The sequence below is a fragment of the Mustelus asterias genome (genome assembly GCF_964213995.1).
Source record: "Mustelus asterias chromosome 26 unlocalized genomic scaffold, sMusAst1.hap1.1 SUPER_26_unloc_9, whole genome shotgun sequence".
Lineage (NCBI taxonomy): Eukaryota > Metazoa > Chordata > Chondrichthyes > Carcharhiniformes > Triakidae > Mustelus > Mustelus asterias.
Window position 1 is genome coordinate 61,658 of NW_027590116.1, and position 21,310 is coordinate 82,967.

Genomic DNA, 21,310 nt, shown 5'->3' on the forward strand with positions numbered 1-21,310 from the left:
GTTAGTTACTGCTGATGACGTGGGTTAGGTTTCCGAGATAAAGGGGAAGGAATCTCCTATTCCTGTTGACAGGTGGAACGTTTTTGGCAGAGGTACTAACGTTGAATATTGTGATTGGGCCCTCCAGTTTTGATTGACGAGACAGGGTGGGGTATTGAAATGGCCAGAATAACATAATAATTTTACCTTTTAATATTAGTTCAGACAGGACAGTCAACCCTCATTGACTGTGTCTCCCGCCTCATGCATGCATTCGCAAATAAATTCATGTTGCTCTTTAATATTATACTGTCTTTCACAGTCTATGCATTGGTTGAATATGGTTCAAAACTTTATATAGACGATGTGGAGGAGGGGACTGAGTGTAGGGTAACAAAGTTTGCAGACGACACAAAGATAAGTGGAAAAATGAATCGTGTGGAGGGCGGAGAAGGTCTGCAGAGAGATTTGGACAGGCTGAGTGAGTGGGCGAGGATCTGGCAGATGGAGTATAACGTTGACAAATGCGAGGTTATTCACTTTGGAAGAAATAATAGCAAACTGGATTATTATCTAAATGGAAAGAAATTACAACATGCTGCTGTGCAGAGGGATCTGGGGGTCCTTGTGCATGAGACGCAAAAACCCAGTCTGCAGGTGCAGCAGGTGATCAAGAAGGCAAATGGGATGTTGGCCTCTATCGCAAGGGGGATAGAATATAAAAGCAGAGATGTCTTGCTGCATCTGTACAGGGCATTGGTGAGACCGCAGATGGAATACTGTGTGTAGTATTGGTCCAATTATTTGCGGAAGGATATATTGGCCTTGGAGGGAGTGCAGAGAAGGTTCACCAGGTTGATACCAGAGATGAGGGGTGTTGATTATGAAGAGAGACTGAGCAGATTGGGTATGTACTCATTGGAATTTTTAAGGCTGAGGGGGGATCTTATAGAGACCTATAAGATAATGAAGGGGCTGGATAGGGTAGAGGTGGAGAGATTCTTTCCACTTAGAAAGGAAACTAGAACGAGAGGGCACAGCCTCAAAATAAAGGGGCGTCAGTTTAGGACAGAGTTGAGGAGGAACTTCTTCTCTCAGAGGGTGGTGAATCTCTGGAATTCTCTGCCCACTGAAGTGGTGGAGGCTACCTCGTTGAATATGTTTAAATCACGGATAGATGGATTCCTGATCGGTAAGGGAATTAGGGGTTGTAGGGATCAGGCGGGTAAGTGGAACTGATCCACTTCAGATCAGCCATGATCTTATTGAATGGCGGGGCAGGCTCGAGGGGCTAGATGGCCTACTCCTGCTCCTATTTCTTATGTTCTTATGTTCCTATGTAACAAGTACAGAGCACCCGAGGGGAAAACTCAAAAATTCCTCTTACATCCCCTTCAATGAGCGTCTAGGATAATCTGCCAATGGGGAAGTGACTTTAGCCAAGATGGGAGTTAGCATCCAGATTTAATGGACGAATGAGACGTCATTATGCTAGGTGGCAAAATTGAATTGGCTGAGGTCATGTCAGGGATTATTCTTGATATGTATATACGAAAGATGATTTATTTTAAGCTAGCATACGGTCAGAATGATTGATAAGAATAACGTTAAATGATCTGTTTTGGCTTGTAAAGGTCAGAGCGATTCGGAGTGATCCGACTGCTCCATCTGAGAGTTGACTCAACCCTCTGACGATCTGCAAGCAGCTGCTGGTTAAATAAATTTGCGCCTTTGGTTCAAAAACACTGGCTTTGTGAGTCTTATATTGTCTGAGATATCCTGAGAGTACTGGCCACCTCGGGTACCCCACCAACAGGCTATCAGGATGGGTTTAGTTGACCCCTCCTGATAGGAGTTTACTGAATCAAAAACGCGGCTGGAAAGATTTATAAAGTTATGTTAACTGTCTAAAGATGTTCATTCTTTTCCTTCTTATATATTTTCCTTTTTTTAATAAGCTGTGACCTTTGATATTTAACATCATTACAAATGGTCTGAAATTTATTTATTGCGATTTTAGATCATTCATCATTTTATACAGATTGAAAACTTGTTGTGGCAGCTGATTCAAGTTTCGTTTTGGGGTTTGGATAGCCTTGTATTTAACAGCTGCAATCTCCAAAAGTATGCAATAGTATGTTTTGGGTGTGAGAACCAATTCAAATGCTAATCAGTTTGCACATTACAATTGAAAATGGGTGCATTGTATGACAGGTCTGAGGGATATGGAGGGGGTTTAATTTAAAGAACACGGATATACCCTCCCAACACCCGCCCGTTAAATAAACGGGTTTTTGATTTCTGAATTCTGCCTTCATATGTGTTCTTGTTTTTCCCCACAACTGATCAGTTTGCTGTGATCTCAATCTCTTTGGAAAACCCCTGCAGTAAACAAGAGATCAGGAAACATAAGAGGGTTTGTTTATTTTCCACACACATAAACAAGGCAAGAGTTATGACAACTGCCGCCATTTCTTGCATTTGTGCAACAGAACATAGAACATAGAATAGTACAGCACAGACCAGGCCCTTCGGCCCACGATGTTGTCCCGAGCTTCATCTGAAACCAAGATCAAGCTATCCCACTCCCTATCATCCTGGTGTGCTCCATGTGCCTATCCAATAACCGCTTAAATGTTCCTAAAGTGTCTGACTCCACTATCACTGCAGGCAGTCCATTCCACACCCCAACCACTCTGCGTAAAGAACCTACCTCTGATATCCTTCCTGTATCTCCCACCACGAACCCTATAGTTATGCCCCCTTGTAATAGCTCCATCCACCCGAGGAAATAGTCTTTGAACGTTCACTCTATCTATCCCCTTCATCATTTTATAAACCTCTATTAAGTCTCCCCTCAGCCTCCTCCGCTCCAGAGAGAACAGCCCTAGCTCTCTCAACCTTTCCTCATAAGACCTACCCTCCAAACCAGGCAGCATTCTGGTAAATCTCCTCTGCACTCTTTCCAGCGCTGCCACATCCTTCTTATAGTGAGGTGACCAGAACTGCACACAATATTCCAAATGTGGTCTCACCAAGGTCCTGTACAGTTGCAGCATATCCCCACGGCTCTTAAACTCCACCCCCCTGTTAATAAAAGCTAACACACTATAGGCCTTCTTCACAGCTCTATCCACTTGAGTGGCAACCTTTAGAAATCTGTAGATATCGACCCCAAGATCTCTCTGTTCCTCCACAGTCTTCAGAACCCTACCTTTGACCCTGTAATCCACATTTAAATTAGACCTACCAAAATGAATCACCTCACATTTATCAGGGTTAAACTCCATTTGCCATTTTTCAGCCCAGCTTTGCATCCTATCTATGTCTCTTTGCAGCCTACAACAGCCCTCCACCTCATCCACTACTCCACCAATCTTGGTGTCATCAGCAAATTTACTGATCCACCCTTCAGCCCCCCCCCCTCGAAGTCATTAATAAAAATCACAAAGAGCAGAGGACCAAGCACTGATCCCTGCGGCACTCCGCTAGCAACCTGCCTCCAATCCGAAAATTTTCCATCCACCACCACCCTCTGTCTTCGATCAGACAGCCAGTTACATATCCAATCGGCCAACTTTCCCTCTATCCCACACCTCCTCACTTTCATCATAAGCCGACCATGGGGGACCTTATCAAACGCCTTACTAAAATCCATGTATATGACATCAACTGCCCTACCTTCATCAACACACTTAGTTACCTCCTCAAAAAATTCTATCAAATTTGTCAGAAGATGGATAAGTGAAAGAAAGTGGTTCAGAGCATGACCAAAAGAACAAAGCATACAATGGTTATAGCTTTCCTCTGAGCCCCGAGTCCATAATCAAAAATCCATTGGTATAGTCCTTCAGAATGCAGGTGGCTGAGGATGATGCTGTCTTCCGGACTGGACATAAGATTCAGTTAATTGATGTATCTCTGTGACAGCAAATTCTAAAATCAATTCACATTTATTTGTAACATTGGATATTGTAACAGATGCAGGTTGTATTAGATTATCTATCATTTTACATTGGATCTGGTAACACTGCGTTATCTTTTTCTTTAGTTGTAGTGAATTTAAAATCAGCTTGATAGCCAATAAAGTAAAGGAAATTTGATTTATTAGTCACAAGTAAGGCTTACATTAATACGGTAATGAATTTGCTGTGAAATTCCCCTCATCGCCAGAGTCCGGTGCCTACTGGGATCAATGCACCGAACCAGCACGTTTTTCAGAATGTGGGAGGAAACTGGAGCACCCGGAGGAAATGCACGCAGACATGGGAAAAAAACGTGCAAACTCTACACAAACAGTCACCCAAGCTGGGAATCGAATCCAGGTCCCTGGTGCTGTGAAGCAGCAGTACTAACCACTGTGCTACCGTGGTTAAGAGATCTGTATTCCTATCGAGATACGAAATTCTAAGCAAAATGAAGTGATAGCTAACAGGATATGAAGAACTTTCTAAGCACACACGGTTGTATAAACTTTCAGTTTATTATTGCTGTGTGTATGGTTAATAAGAGGCAAGAGTATGTCCGAGCATCTAATTGCTTTATTGGGCATAATGTTATTGCCTGGGGTCAATGTTCGTATTTATTTTGATATCGTGCAAGATAATAATACACATTGCATTTTACTTTCAATTCTGGGAGGTTTAGGGGGGATTTGAGGAAAAACCGTTTTACTCAGAGTGTGGTGACGGTCTGGAATGCACTGCCTGGGAGGCGGTGGAGGCGGGATGCCTCACATCCTTTCAAAAGTACCTGGATGAGAAATTAGAACGCCATAACATTCAAGGCTGGCAGGTGGGATCAGGTGGGTAGGTCAGAACATTTCATGCATCGGTGCAGATTCGATTGGCCGAAGGGCCACTTCTGCACTTTGATATTCTGTGATTCTGTGACAACTGCGGAGAGGAATCGAAATCACTCGCACGGAAATTCTGACTGACTCACACAGTTGGTAAGTCGGCACTGCTCGCTCAATTAGTCAGTCAGCCTCGCTGGCTCGGTCAGTCAGCCTTGCTCGCTCAGCCAATCAGTCTTGCTCGCTTAGTCAGTCTGCATTTCTCAGTCGGCCTCTCTGCCTTACTCTATCCGTCGGACAGTGGGCCTCGCTTGCTCGGTCCGTCAGTTGGCCTTGCTCACTCGGCCCATCTGTCAGTCTCGCTCACTCAGTCCAGCTTTCAGCCTCACTCGGTTAGTAATTCATTCAGCCTCACTCACTCTCTTGGTCAGTTGGCTTCATTCGGTCAGTTGGTCAGTCAGCCTGACTCCTCATTCAGTCTGCATTACTCGCTCAGTCATTCAGTCAGCCTCGCATGCTCGCTCAGTCAGTTGGAGTCCCTCGTCATTCAGTTTGACTTATCCACTGAGTCGGTGAGTCGACCTCGCGTAGTTGGCCTCACTCACTTGGTCAATCAGCTTCGCGCAGTCATTCTGACTTACTGGTTCTGTCAGTGAGCCTCGCTCGCTCCGGTGGTCATTCGGCCTTACTCACACGGCCAGTCAACCTCGTTTCGTCGGTCAGTCGGGCTCGCTTACAAAGTCAGTTGGCTTTGCTCACTCACTGATACCCCATTGCTTGCTCGGTCCGTCAGTATCGCTCAGTCAGTCAGTCAGTTGGCCTGGCTTGCTTGGTCATTCAGTGAGTTAGCTTCACGCTGTTGGTCGGTGAGTCGGTCAGTTAGTTGGTTTGTCAGCCTCGCTCGCTCGATCAATCAATCGGCCTCGCTCACTCGATCAGTCAGTCAGCCTTGCTTGCTCGCACGGTCAGTCGGCTTGGTCACTCAATAGGTCTGTTTTCCTCAATCGCTCAGTCTGTCATTCAGTCAGACGCGCTCGGTCAGTTGACCTCACTCGGAAGGACAGTTGGAGGCTCGGGCTCACTCACTCGCTTGTTCGTTCGGCCTTACTTGCTCGGTCACTCGGCCTTGCTCGGTCAGTCATCGAGTCAACTGCATTCTCTCTGTTGGTTGTACTATCAGACTCGCTCAATCGGTCTGTCAGCCTGTCGGCCCCGGTCAGTCGGTCAGGCTACTTTGCTCGCTCGGTTGGTCAGTCAGCCTCACTCGCTCTATCCGCCGGTCTGTCTGCTGCACTCAGTCGGTCCATTGGTCAGTCAGCCTTGCTCGGTTAGTCTGCCTTACCCGACCCCTCGGCCAATCAGCCTCACTCTTTTGGTCCATTTGTCAGTCGGCCTCACTCGGTTGGTGAGTCAGCCGAGCTCAATCAGTCACTCAGTCAGCCTCACTTGCTTGGTCAGTCGGCCTTTCTCGGTTAGTCTGCCTTGCTCGATCGGACAGCCTCGTTTGCTCAATCGGTCTGTTGTCCCAGTCAATTGGTCTGTCATTTTGTCAGCCTCGCTCACTCAGTTATTCAGAGATTCGGGCTCATTCACTCGGTTGGATTTTTGACCTCTCTTTCCCAGTATGCAGGCCTCGCTCGGTCAGTCATAAAATCTACCTCAATTGCTCGATGTTTGTTCTATTAGCCTAGATCACTTGCTCTGTCACTCAACCTCGTTTTATTAGTCAGTTGACCTCAGTCTCCCAATCTGTCAGTCTGCCTCATTCACTCGATTAGTCAGTCCGCCTCACTCGCTCGCACAGTCAATAGACCTCGCTCACTCAGTCGGCCTGTTGACCTCAGTCGCTCGGTCTGCCATTCAGTCAGACTAGCTCGGTCAGTCATTTGAAGACTTGGGCTCACTCAATGTTCAGTCAGTCGGCCTTGCTCAGTCACTATTAGAGTCAGCCACATTCACTCGGTTGGTTGAACTATCAGCCTCGCTCAGTCTGTCTGTTGGTCAGTTGGCCTCATGCAGTCAGTCCGTCTGCCTTTGCTAGTTACTCAGTTCGTCGGTCTGCTTTTCTCCCTCGGTCGGTTGGTCAGTTTCGCTTACTCAGTTGGTCAGTTTGCTTTGCTTGCTCAGTTGGTTAGTCGCCTCAATCGCCCAGTCGCTCAGTCAGCCTCAGTTGCTCAATCCGTCGGTCAATTGGCCTCACTCAGTCGGTCACTCTGTCGCACAGTCAACTGGTCAGTCAACCTCATTCCCTTGGTCCATTTGTCAGTCAGCCTTGCTCGGTCCATTGGTCAGTTGACCTCTGTCAGTCAGTTCGTCAGTTGGCCTCGCTCACTCAGTCAGTCAGTGGGCTTCACTAGCTCAGTCAGCCGCTCTCAGTCGTTTGGTAAGTTGGACTTGCTCAGTCGGTCAGTCAGTTGGCCTCGCTCACCTTGTGGCTGGTGCTGCTCTGCTGCACCTGTATGTGCAACCCCTGTGACCTCACATCCTAGGACCTGCCCCACCCTGATTTGCTATTCCTGATTGGAGGATTAGCATCCAATGTGTGTCAGGGATGAAGATGATGAACAGGATAACTAGCCAATGAGAGGACAGAGACACTTTGAAGCCCGTAAGGGATTGTAACGACGGACAATTTGGCTGACCAACAGAAGAGGAGAAATGGCGTGTGGCGCATTTCTGTCCAGTGAGAGACAAGACCACAATGATGGATAGGTGGAGCGACCAGTTGCAGAGCAGAGTTGACAGCGGTTTTTCATCTGTCCAATCAGTATGATGGTGGCGGGTGTTTTACTGTTTGAATGTCCATAAGGAAGGGAGAGAGGCCGTTTGGGTGGGTTTTCCTATCAGCGTTTAATAAATTGAAGAATTGTAGTAAAGGGAAATTGCAGCACATTTTTCATCTGCCGTCTGAACTGAGTCTGTGTCACAGCGTAAACTGCCGTGTTAGTGCAGCAACTCAGGAGCTGCATCATGAAGCCAAGTTCCATAAATAAATTAGGCAAATTTAAAGTATGATACCCTAACCACGAAAGTCGGTTAGATGTAGAATAAACCATGAACATTGACCATAACAGGATGAAATTGGCTGAGATAACAAACAATAAAATGATGGATTTCCTTCGACTCTCCATCTCAGGGTCTTTGGGATTCTCCCCACTGCTTTGAGCTCGGAGTCTCCTGCGGGCTCTGCTGCTCACTAAAATATGTCTCATGGTGAAAACATTGAGCAGAAGAATCAGGACAAACGGGACACATGGGTTTAGAATGTTGTGGACAAACACGATTGCCACCCAGGCCAGAGATATCTCAGCATTGATTGTCATTTCACAAAACCAGGGGATGTTCACCAGCCAATATTTACCGGTTAACATAAAATACCAGAAAATGTTCTTTAAGCAGCTCAGCACGGTCACTGTTCCCAGAACCACAGCTGCCGTTCTCTCACTGCAATAATTACTTTTCAATTTGGGACAGCAAATGGCCACAAATCGATCAAAGGTGAAAGTGACAGTGAACCACACAGAACAATCAGTGGCTGCAAAAAGCAGGACAGCGTGGATATTGCACACAGATATGAACCTCAGGAATAAAAACTGTTCCCCAAAAACAATGGGAATGTGTCTCAATATCAGGTCGAGAATAATGACCAGTAGATCCCCCACTGACATGGCCACGAGGTATTGAATGATACATTTGGACAGACCACATTTCCTGCTCTTCAGCGTCACAATTGTGATTACGTTCACTGAAAGGAAGAGAAACAAAGAATAAAATCATACAGCAGGCTGGGGAAGAAGTCACGAATTTCAGTGAGGTGATGTTTACAAAGACACACTGATACACATCCACATACACACAATACACATACACACACACACACACACACACACACACACACACACACTCTCTCTCCCAGAAACACAGGAACACAAAAATACACGCAAACTCACCATTGGACAAATGAACATAAACCCATACGTGAAAATTGTCCTCGAGACACAGGAACACAAACCCACAAAATGTTCTGGAGACAAAGGAACACGAACCTGAACAGGAAATTCTCCTGGAGGCACAGGAGCACAAACACAGACACAGGCGCAAACTCTTCTGGAGGTACAAGACATATACACACACATAAACTCTCCCAGAGACACAGGAACACACACTCACACGCACAAATAAACACGAACTGGCAAAAGCACATAAATAGCGCACTCTCCCAGATTGAAACACATTCAGTTACACACACTGATATTAACGCACAGAAGGATACACACAGACCCATAAAAAAGCACAAACGTTTAAATACACACATGCATAAAAAATATCCTCAGACACTAATACAGGAAAAGACAGACACTTGCATACACAAACATCACATTGAGAAACATAGAAACCAGAAGCAGGAGGAAGACGTTTGGCGCAGTGAGCCGACACAAACATTTATTTTGATCATGGTTGGTCATCGAATTCAGTATCTTGAGCGCTCCCAGCCCCCACCTCCCCCCCCCCCCACCAACCCCATATGCCTTGAATCCTTTAGCCTCTGGAGCTAGATTTAATTTATTAGTTCCCAGAAAACGTTTTGCCTCAGTTACATTCTGGTAGTGAATTCCAGACTTTGACCACCCTCTGGTTGAACAAATCTTTCCTCATCTCTGCTGTGAGATGTTTACCCCTTATCCTCAATCTATGACTCCTAGTTCTGGAAACCCCCACCATTGTGATTATTCTTTCTGAATCTACCTTGTCTAACCCTGTGAGAGTTTTATAAGTTTCTATGAAACCCCCTCTCACTCTTTTAAACTCCAATGATTATAATCATAACAGACTTAGCATCTCCTCATATGGCAGACCTGCAATCCCACGAATGAGCTATGCCCCCTCTATAGCAAGGGCATCCTTCCTCGGCAAATGATACCAAAACTGCACAAAATACTCCAGGCGCGGCCTCATCAACACCCTATATAATTCCTGTAAAACATCTTTATTCCTATAATCAAAACCTGTTGCTATTAAGACCAATGCACCATTTGCCTTCCTTACTTCCTGCTGTACTTGCGTGCTTAATCTCAGCGACTGGTGCACGGGGGCACCAAAGTCTCGCAAGGTATCAGCTTCTTTAAATTTATAAGAAGTTTCAAGAAATAATCTGTCCTCCTATTATTGGTACAAAATTGTATGATCTCACATTTATCTGCATTATAGTTTGCATCTGTCATACATAGAGCCACACACTCAGCATGTCAAAATCACGCTGAACCATCTCTGCATCCTTCTCACAGCTCAACCTCGCACACAAATTTGTATCATCCGCCAATTTGGAGGTACTACATGCAGTTCCTTCTTCCGAGTCAATTACATATAATGTGAACAACTGGAGTCCGGGCACCAATCCCTGTGTCGCCCCACTAGTCACTGGCTGCTGATCAGAAAAAGACCAATTTTTCCAACTTTTTCCTTCCTACCTGCTAACCAGCTCTCTAACCATCTCAAGCCATTACCTGCAATCCCATGTGCTTTACCTTTATATGGTAGTCTATTTTGTGAGACCTTGTCGAAAGCCTTCTGAAAGTTTAAATAATACTCATCCCATGGTTCTTCAAGGTCAACTCAACTAGTTACATCTGCAAAGAATTCCGAACAATTCGTCGAGCATCAATGTCCATTCTGACTTTGTCTGATTATACGACTGCCTTCCAAATACTGAGTTATGAAATCATTGTTTATGGACTCTGCTAATTCACCAGTACCAATGTTAAACTCACTGGTCTATAATTCCGTTTTCGCCCTACTTCCTCTTTTGAATAGCGGGCTTACATTATCTCCCCTCCAATCTGTAGTAACAGCATAGCCCCTAAAGAATTGTGGAAAATAACCATGAATCAATCAACTATTTCCACTTCCTTAAGATCTCTTGGATGAAGATTATCAGGACGTGGATGTTTATCCACCTTTAATCCCACCAATTTCCCCAAAACACGTTTCTCTACTACTGATGATTTCCTTCAGCTCCTCACTAAAACTTTTTTTTTTCTCTCAGATCTCCTCGCACATTTTTTACATCTTCCTTTGTGAAGACTAAAGCAAAGTACGAATTTAATTCCTGTCTTTAATGTATTCCCCATTTTGAATTCTCCCTTTTCTGATTATAAGAGGCCTGCATGCGTTTTTGTCAATCATTTTCTTCTTGCATATCTATAGAAAATGTTGCAGTCACTTTTAATGTTCCCAGTTAGCACACATTCATACTCTATTTTTTCCTCTTAATCAAAACTCTTGGTCCATCTTTGCTGAAATTTTAACTGCTCCCAGTCCTCGTGCATCTTGCGTTTCTTGCCAATTTATATGCTTCTACTTTGAATCCGATGCTATCTCTAATTTCCGTTGTCAGACATGGCTTTGGCCACAGATGTCTTCCCACTCACGCACCAAAGAGGAATAAACAACAGCTGGAGTTAATTTATTCGTTCTTTAGGGGCATGCCAATGGCTGTCCACTGTCGTTCCTTTCAGTGACGTTTCCCGCCAATTATGGTCATTTCATGCTTCATGCCATCAATTACATTCATTGAGACTCAGGACTCTGGTTTCCTGGTCTCAGAATCAACTTCATCACTGTCCACCATGACAAATAATTTTACCATATTATGGTCAGTCGTCCCCAAGGGTTCTCTCACAACTAGATTACCAGCTAATCCTTTCTCATTGCGCAACACCCAGTCCAAGATGGCCTGCTCCCTTGTTGGTTCCTCAAAGTATTGTTCCAGTTAACCATCCCGTATGCAGTCCAGAAATTCCTCCTAAATTGTACCGTGACTAATTTAACTCTCCCAATCTATATGCACATTCAAGTCGATCATAGTCACAGATGTCCCTTTAACAGATGCATCTCTCATTTCCTGTCTAATGATTTTCTCAACATTCCCACGAGAGTTTGGTGGTCTGTATACCGTCCCCACTAATGTTCTTTGCACTTTGTTTTTTTTTTTCTGAACTGGACCCATACAGATTCCACATCCGCTATGCTAATGTTTTTCCTCAATATCGTATCAATATAATATTTGATCAACAATGCAACTCCACCACCTTTTCCTTTCTGTCCGGCCTTCTTAAACACTGAATAGGCCTCAATGTTTAGTTCCCATCCTTGGTCAACTTGGAGCCAGGTTTTCGTATTGGCAACTATATCGTACCCATTTACATCTATTTGTGCAAGTAATTTATCCATTCCTTGAACGTTCCGAGCATGGAGGCACAAAGATGAGCAGTTTTGACACTTGCTTCCCGTTCCAACTGTTTTTATAGTGTTTATCTCATTATGGCTCTTTATTTCTCTGCCTATCAGTTTCCTTATTATCCTCATTACCTTTCCTCTGGTTATTAATTGATGTGGCTCTGAATCCTTGCAAAGTTTCCCATCATCCTGTCATATTTATTTAAACCCTCCCCCGCCGCACTGGCAAGTACCCCCTCCCCCCCCCCCCTCCTCCCCACCCCTCCACCATGCCCAACGATATCAGTCCCGATCCTGCTCATGCGTTACCCATCCTGTTTGAACAGGTCTAACCTTCCCCAGAACCAGTCCCAATGTCCTAGGAATCTGAAACCCTCCCCTCAGATCATATTTTCAACCCTGTCTTCATCCCATGTAACCTGTTGTATCTACTCTGACTAGCACTTGTCACTGGTAGTAATCCTGAGATCACTAACTTTGAGGTCTTACTATTAAGTTTGTTTCCTGGATCCCTATATCCTGATTTAGGACGTCATCCTTTCTTTTTTCACCTATGTCGTTTGGACCAACGTGCACTACGGCCACTGGCTGTTCGCTATCTCCCTTCAAATTTTCCTGCAGCCAAACCGAGACATCATTGAACCGAGCAGGTGAAATTCCATCCTGGAGTCTCGTTTGCGGCCACAGAAACGCCTAACTGCTCCCCTTACCATTGGATTCCATATAACTATTGCATTACCACACTTTGTACTCCTCCCCTCTGCAGCAGAGTGAACTGTGGTGCAATGGATTTGCGTGTTGCTGTTTTCCCATGAAAGGACATTCCCCTCAACAGTATCCAAAACGGTATATCTGTTTTACAGGGGAATAGCCACAGCAGATTCCTGCACTGCTGCCTAGTTCTCTTGCTGTGCCTGCTGGCCCCCATTGACTTGTGCCTGTTGACTCTTACCCTGCGGTGTAACCACCTCTCTATACTTGCTAAGCATGATACTCTCCGCTTCGCGGATGCTACAGATTATCCCCAGCCGCCATTCGACACTGAGGCTTCCAGGAGGTGCAGCTTCCTGCACATGTGCTGGCCCCAGTAACTGCAAATGTTGCCGGCCTCACATACGGAGAGGGACCAGCAGACTATGGGTTGGAGCTCTCCTGTTAAGTCTTACCCCTTTAAATTCAACATTTGAAATACTTTTGCTTCAGATTATATTTTATTCTCTCGTGCCCTTCTTTCCTGCTCCTCGTTACTACCCAATATATCATTTACAAACAACAAACTACAGAAATTACCACTGAGGCAGCAAGCGATAAAATGATTAAACACTTACCCCATCTTTCTACTTACCAATGAACTCTTTCGCTTGTGTCCTCTACTACTGCAGAAGTGCAAGACCACTCCTATCTTTTACCTTTTTTGTCCTCTGAACAGAGCCATTTTTGTGGTTGGAGGAGGAGGGAGGGACATAGGGAAAAAGCTCATACAACATCTCGGGCCTAAGAAATCCTCGGCAGCAGTTCTTTCTCTACCCACTATGCATTCGAGGTGACGACGCGAATTTCTCCCAGAATGCCCCTCAGTGCAGTTACTCTCCTGCCTCTGCTGGATTGGCTTATAGAAGCAAACATATTCAAACACAAACACACTCAATAACATAAGCACTCAAGAATTCTGGAACTCCCCCAGAACTATGCACACTCAGAAACACTGATACAGAACTGTCACTTACACTCCCGTACACCGACACAGAAAACATGGGCACACACGATCACTCTCGCTCACACACGCACACGTCGATAGAAACAAAATAGACACGCAGAATTTTTCTCACGCACATTGATAGGACAATATAGAAGCACACAATCTTTCTCACACACATCGATAGTAACAATACAGAAATACACATTCTCTCTCACATTAATATTGACAGAGACAATATAGACACACACACAATCTCTCACACACATCGATAGCGACAACATAGACAAACACACGTTGACAGAAACAATATAGACACAATCACGACTTCTCCCACAGTTGCATACATCGATGGAGCAGGAGGTATACATGCTTCAATGTTTAAAGATGGCATCAAGACTGTATTAGAAAATGACACTGGCACTAAAATGCAATAAGAGTTTTAACAACACCAGGTTAAAGTCCAACAGGTTTATTTGGTAGCAAACACCATTCGCTTTCGGAGCGCTGCTCTTTCGTCAGATGGAGTGGAAATGTGCTCTCAAACAGGGCACAGAGACATGAAAATCAAGTTACAGAATACTGATTAGAATGCGAATCTCTGGCTGGCTGTAGGGATTCGCATTCTAATCAGTATTCTGTAACTTGATTTTCGTGTCTCTGTGTCCTGTTTGAGAGCACATTTCCACTCCATCTGACGAAGGAGCAGCGCTCCGAAAGCTAATGGTGTTTGCTACCAAATAAACCTGTTGGACTTTAACCTGGTGTTGTTAAAACTCGGACTGTGTTCACCCCAGTCCAACGCCCGCATCTCCACATCATGTCTAAAATCCAACACATTGAATCAATGTGGGTGGAAATAAAATCAAATAAGAAAAAAACTAGTAGGACTGACTTGCAGGCACCCGAGCAATACCTCCAAAGTGGAGCATAGTTTAAATCAAGAAATAATGAGGTCTTGGGAACACAGCACAAAGGTAATAATGGGCGATTTTAAACGCATATTAACTGATTAATGAAATTGGCCAATGTAGTCTCGCGGGAGATTTCATAGATGGTATGAGGGATTGTTTCTGAGAGCAATATGCGATAGAACATATGAAGGAGCAGGTTATCTTAGTTTACTATTATGTATTGTAGAAGGGTTGATAAATAGTCTTGTCGTTAAAGATCCTCTTGCCAGGAGTGATCACCACGTGATAGGATTTCTGATTCAGATTGAGCGAGAGTAGTAAGGAGTAGTAAGCCATAGGAGAATTTTGGTGATTATACAGGCCTGAGGAAAGAGTTGGCCCAAGCAGGCTGGGCACAAAACAGTGGGTGCATGGGGAGTTGGTGCATGGGGAGTTGACGAACAATGTGGGATGTTCAGGGCGATATTGAATATCTCCCAATTAATGGATATTCATGAGAAGAAGAGGAATTATAAAAGGATGAAAGACAATTCATGGCTAAACAAGAAAGTCATAGAGGACAAAAATGCAAAAACTCGTGAATACAAAACTCCAAAAGCTAGTGGCAAGATGGAGGATTGAGGGAACCTTATGATTCAGCAAAGAGCTACAAAAAAAATAGCAAAAGAGCTATAATGAACGACGAAAGATGATGTGCGGAAAACATAAACACTGTTAGCAAAAGCTTCTCTCAGTATGCAACGAGGAAAAGAATAGCGAAATAAAATACTATCCCTTCAGATGACGATACTGGTGAGGTAATAATGGGGAAAACAAAGATGGCAGAAGCATTAAACCAATATTCTGTCTTCAGGATGGAGAATCATTAAAAAATCCCAAAAACTGAAATATTGCAGAGCAACTTGGTAAAATAACCATCACTGGGGACAAGGTATTGAATAAAGTAATGGGTTTAAACACAGCTAATTGTCGAGGTCCTGATGGCCTGCAGTCTATGGTATAAATGGAAGTGGCAGCAAGATAGTGGATAAACCGGTTTTGATGTTTCAAACTTCCTTTGATTCTAGTAAGATACCGGTGGATTGGAAACAAGTTAATGTGATGCCCCAATTCAAAAAGGGCGAGAGGCAAAATGTAGGAAACGAAGGGCTGGATAGCTCCACTTCTGTGGTGGGGAAGTTGCTGGAATCAATTACTTCGGAGGAGTTGACTCAGCATTGGAAGGACAATGCTCAATCCACCATTGTCCGCATGGTTTTGTGAAGGTTAAGTCATGCTTGACAAACTTGTTTGAGTTCTTTGAGGACATAATGAGCAAGGTGGTCAGTGAAGAAACTTTGGACGTGGTGTATCTGGACTCCCAGAAGGCGTTTGACACGCTGTCTCACAAAAGACTGATCCAGAAGGTGAGTTCGGGGATAGAGTAGTGGATTGGACTGCGGATTGGCTGATTGATATAAAGCAGAGAATCGGGATAAATATGTCCTTCTCTGGCAGGCGAAATGTACTTCGTGGAGTGCCACATTCGTCAGTCCTCAAAACCTCAATTGTTTACAATGTATATCATTGACCTGCAAGAAGTGACAGTATGTAACATAGCAAAAAATCAATATGATACTAAAATAGGTCGGAAAGCAGGCAGTGAAGAGAATAAAAACATTTTACAGATGGTTAGAGGTAAGCTCGGAGAGTGGATTAATATTTTGGCTGATGGAGTTTATTGTGGATCGATGTGAGGTTGTCCATTTTGTCAAGAATGATACAAGGCAAATTATTATCTCAATGGAAAGCAGATTCAAAATGCGTCTAGCTGTCTTTTTTCATGAATCCCAGAAAGTATGTGGGCAGGTACAGCATGTCATAAAAAAGACAAATGGAATGCTGACATTTTTTGCAACCGACTGGAGTGTTAAAGTAGACAAATGCTGTTGCAATTGTCAGTGTGTTGCTGGGACCACCTCTGGAGTATTGTGTCAAGTTTCGGTGTCATTAGTTGAGGGAGGAGGTGGTGACATTGGAGGCAGTTCAGAGCAAGTTTACAGGATTGCTTCCGAGGATAACACGTTTAACATATGAGGAGATGTTTGACCGCTTCGGCTTATATGTACTGGTGTTTCGATGGGTGTGAGTGGCTCTCATCACGATACATAAAATGCTAAATGCTAAATGGATTCATAAAGTAATTGTAGACCAAATGTTCCCCCCTTGTGGCGAAATCTAGTGAATGTAGGTCTAGTATGAGAGGAGGCAGAATTAAAACTGACATGAGGAGGAGCTGCTCCTCGCAGAAGGGGGTGAATTGTGCAACTTGCAACCCCATCGTACTGTGGAGAATGAATCATTAAATCGTTTCAAGAAGGGGATAGATATATTTTTTGTCTAAAATGATAAAGGGATATGGATAACACATGGTGAGGTGGATTTGAGTGAAGGGAGAGATCAGCCATGATCTAATTGAATGGTGGAGCAGGCGAGATGAGGTGAATTTGCCCATTGCTGCTCCAAGTCATCTGTTCCTATGTTACAAATTAGGAAGATATAGATGGGTTGGTCAAATGGGTAGAGCAGTGGAAGATGGTCTTTAACCCTGAAAACTGTGAGATGATGCGCTTTGGAAGAAGTAAGGGCACAACGGATTATTTAATGAATGACAGGACAGGATATTCAGATGAACAGACGGATATTGGGGTGCTCATGCACAGACACCTTAAGACTGCAGAGCATGTGAATAGGCTGATTAAATAAGTACATGGAACATTTGCTTTTATCAGTCGTTGTATAGAGTATAAGCGCAAGAAGGTTGTATTGGAGTAATACAGAGCGTTAGTTAGGCCACGGCTGGAGTATGGTGTGCAGTTCGGTTCTCCTCACTATATGATGGATGTGATTGCAATAGAGGGGTTGCAGATGAGAATTACGAAGATGCTCTCAGGGATGAAGCATTTGAGATTTCAGGAGAGACTGGATAGGCTTGGATTGTTTTATCTAGAGCATAAGAGGCGGGGGGAGGATAGAATTAACGTTTATTAAAATTTGAGATGTATGGATAGGGAAATCGGAAGCAGCTGTTCCCCTTGGCTGAGGGGGCACCGTTTTAGGAAAACGGGCAGAATATTTTAAACAAGGTTTGAACGGTTATGGCTATTGGACAGGGAAGTGGATTTGAGACGGAGACGCGATCAGCCAAGGCCGTTTTGAATGGGGGAGGAGGCTCCAGGAACTGAATGGTCTACACCTGCATCTAGTTCCTTTGATTCTTACTATTAGACTTTAATTGCAAATCATGTTTCTGATGGAATGCAAGTCACACCAGCTGTTGTGGTAAGATTCAAAGCTGTTACTTCTGAGAAATATCCTCTTTATCTGGATTACTAATTACGGATACAATATATAAATAAAATACAGAAAATTATAATGGACATGCAGTGCAGTGAGCTTGTCACTGGATTAGTTACCCAGTTACCAAGGGCAATGTTCGTGGGACTGAGGTTCGAATCCCAACGTAATAGATGTGGTTGTCACTTACATGCTCTGTAGGGTACTCCAGCAGAGTAAGTAGGGATGGACGACAAATGCTTGCCGAGCCAGTGATGCCCAAACCTCATGATCGAGTTAAAGAAATGCTAGCGATAATTCCATAGTTTTGGGAATCCTGGGGTGGGTATGATAGAGGCCATCTAACTCATTATAGAGCATCCCCTCTCTGCAGCCTCTCCTCCATTTGGTGGTCAGGTCACAGAGCCAGACACACTGTAACTACAGTCTCTATACATCACCCAGATTTGGGACACATAATCCCCTGTCCCACCTGAATGTATGCAGCAGCTTACAACACAGCCTCCAGAAACCCATTCACAAAACCTCCCCTAACATTCCAATCACAGGGGTCAGTCAATAGCCCCTAAGCTGCAAGTGTGGTCCTGGAACGTTTTAAATAACACTGAATGAGCTCCTGGTGTTGGTAAACACACGTTGAGATGGCTGAAATTAACACATGCTTTGAGTGGATAGACACAGTCCAAGTTTCGCAGACGTGTGCCAGAGCTGCTGAAACCCGCTGTGCAACACGGAGCTCCACATTGAAGACACGAGGAGCAGAATCTGCAGCATTTCCTGTTTTCAGAACTCTGTCACACTGTCAGCAATCATTGTACAGAGCACAAAACACAGGCAAAAGGTACAGAGCGAATTATATTCACTTTAAAGAATCGGACAGGTTCTTAAAGCAAACATTGTCGTGAAAAGGGACATTGAAACATTGGATGAGACGTTGTATCAAAGGGAAGGGAATATCAAAATTCAGGTAATGTTAGATTGATTGAAACAACTTTTTGATGACACTTTCAGAGCCTGCCTCATATTCCAGTCCCAAGTTGGATATCTGCCCAGCATGAGGACATGTACAGGACACACTGCAACTGACCAGCTCTGTGCTTGTATCGTGTATGTATCTAGATTTCCATAGCTCGGGTATCAGAGGACTGTAAGAGTGAACATTGCTGTCAGGGAGAGATATGCTGCAGGACAGGAGATGGGGAAATTGTGTGGGGTGGGTGTTTTCAGGCTCTGTATAAATGTGAACAAGCAGAGACATTTTGGAAAACTGATATAGAGTGGGACAATCAGAAAGAAAATCATGTAGGGATTTGATCAGGTAAGTGAGAAAATTAAGGATTTTTCTGATCAGCTGGTGACAGAGGTCAGCGAGCACAAATATGATTGGTAAATCGGATATGGTGAGTGTTGTGGAGTGGGCATCACAGCTTCGGATGCTTTCTTTTTCAGCAGATTTTTATCTGAGAGGCTTATCAGCAAAGAATTGGAATATTTGTGTCGGGATTCCGCAACAATAGCTGGTTGAAGCCAGAGGTTTGTGCTCCAGAGAAGAATGCAGATAGGGTTAATGATGGAATGGATATTCGGTCAGTAATCAGCTCAGAGTCAAAGCACTAATAGAGGTTGCTGTGAGTCTGGACTAACCTCACGTACAGGAATGGTGTTAGTGAATAATGAACACAGATTAGGGGTGGAACGAAACTCAATGTCCATATCCCTAATACTGAAATAACAAATACAGTAATACAATGAAACATGGCTGACAAATACAATCTCTAATACAGAGATATACCAGATACAACAACGGGAGAAATTCAAATAATCTCAACTATTAAACGCACTGGAAAAGTTTTCCATGTTGTGTATGGTTCATTAATAGATATAGAGTCACAACAGCAATAATTACAAAGTAGCAGTGCAGAGGAAATCAAAAGATCAGTAATAGAGTTAAATAGGGTGTATAGAACTAATTACTGCACCGGGAGACTTACCGGGGACTCCAATCATAGCCAGGATGGGATAGTAAAATCCTTGAATAAACAAGAGTACATAATGAATCTGCGCTGATAATAATAGCATATCAAATCCATCATGTGACAGGAAGGAAAGACCCTCGGCAAAAGTGCCACTTATACTGAAATCCAAAAGTGGTAGCGGTGGTGGGGGTGGAATATTCCGATGCATTGTTCCCAGATTCTGATCCATTGTTGGAGCATTCCAGTCCACTGTTACCAGATTCTGATCCATTGTTGGAGCATTCCAGTCCATTGTTCTCAGATTCTGATCAATTGTTGGAACATTCCAGTCCATTGTTCTCAAATTCTGATCCATTGTTGGAACATTCCAGTCCATTGTTCTCAGTTTCTGATCTCTCCTCCCCGTTGCCCTGCAGAAGCTAATCCTTATTAGATCTGGAGTTGACGCTCCTGCTGACTCTATGCAATAACACATTGGAAAGAATCCCTTATAAATAGGAGAGGGAAAACCTCCAGTGACACCGCCCGGCTCCATGTAGACTGACATTATTCACAGCCACAGAACAAACAGCTTCAGTTAACCCCATTCAATCCAGAATTGCAATGTGACAAAATACCATAAGGCTGCATGGGATGGTGAGGGTCAGAGAGGGGTGGAAAGGTAAAAATGATCGAGAGTCTGACCACACTCATTTAGCCTTCCCTAAATATGGCAGTGGTTCCTGTTTTATCATGTTTCTGGGTTTTTGATGAGGTCATCATTCGTCAGGATTGATAGACACTGCTGAAATCTTGGCTGTTGTTGAAGTTTAACTTTCTTTGAACACCCTGCTATGTACAGAACAACCTTAGCAGAGGCTTCACGGAGGGTGTGGTCTTACAAAATTAATTCTAAGTCCCGAAATGGAGCATTTCAGATCCATTTTTTCGGCGAGTTCACGAGTCCAAACTTATGATACGCTGTGCAGTAAAAGGACCTCGCTCTGTTTTTCCCAGTGGGAAGAGGGGATCTGGACTATTCTTGCCCAAAAGCCGGCTACTTAGCTTGGAGGTCTCAAATGCGCTTGCGTCCAGAAAGCAGCATACCGGCTGCTCTGTTACCCACACACTCATCTCCTCCCACATGCACCCCATTGCGGACATAGGGACCTTTCTGACCACAGAAAGTGCTTCGCCGGGTCAAAGATCATGAGGAGTCTGTCATCAGTGTAAGCCAACAGGACCACTCCGATACCTAGTCTGTGCAGAGTCTAACCCAACAACCTCCTCCGCAAGAGGTGCAGGAATGGCTCCATGCAAACTGAATACAGTTGGCCACACCAATTGGCAGCTCTGCAATACTCCTGTCCCAAAGAGAAGGGGCTCCATCGGGACACTT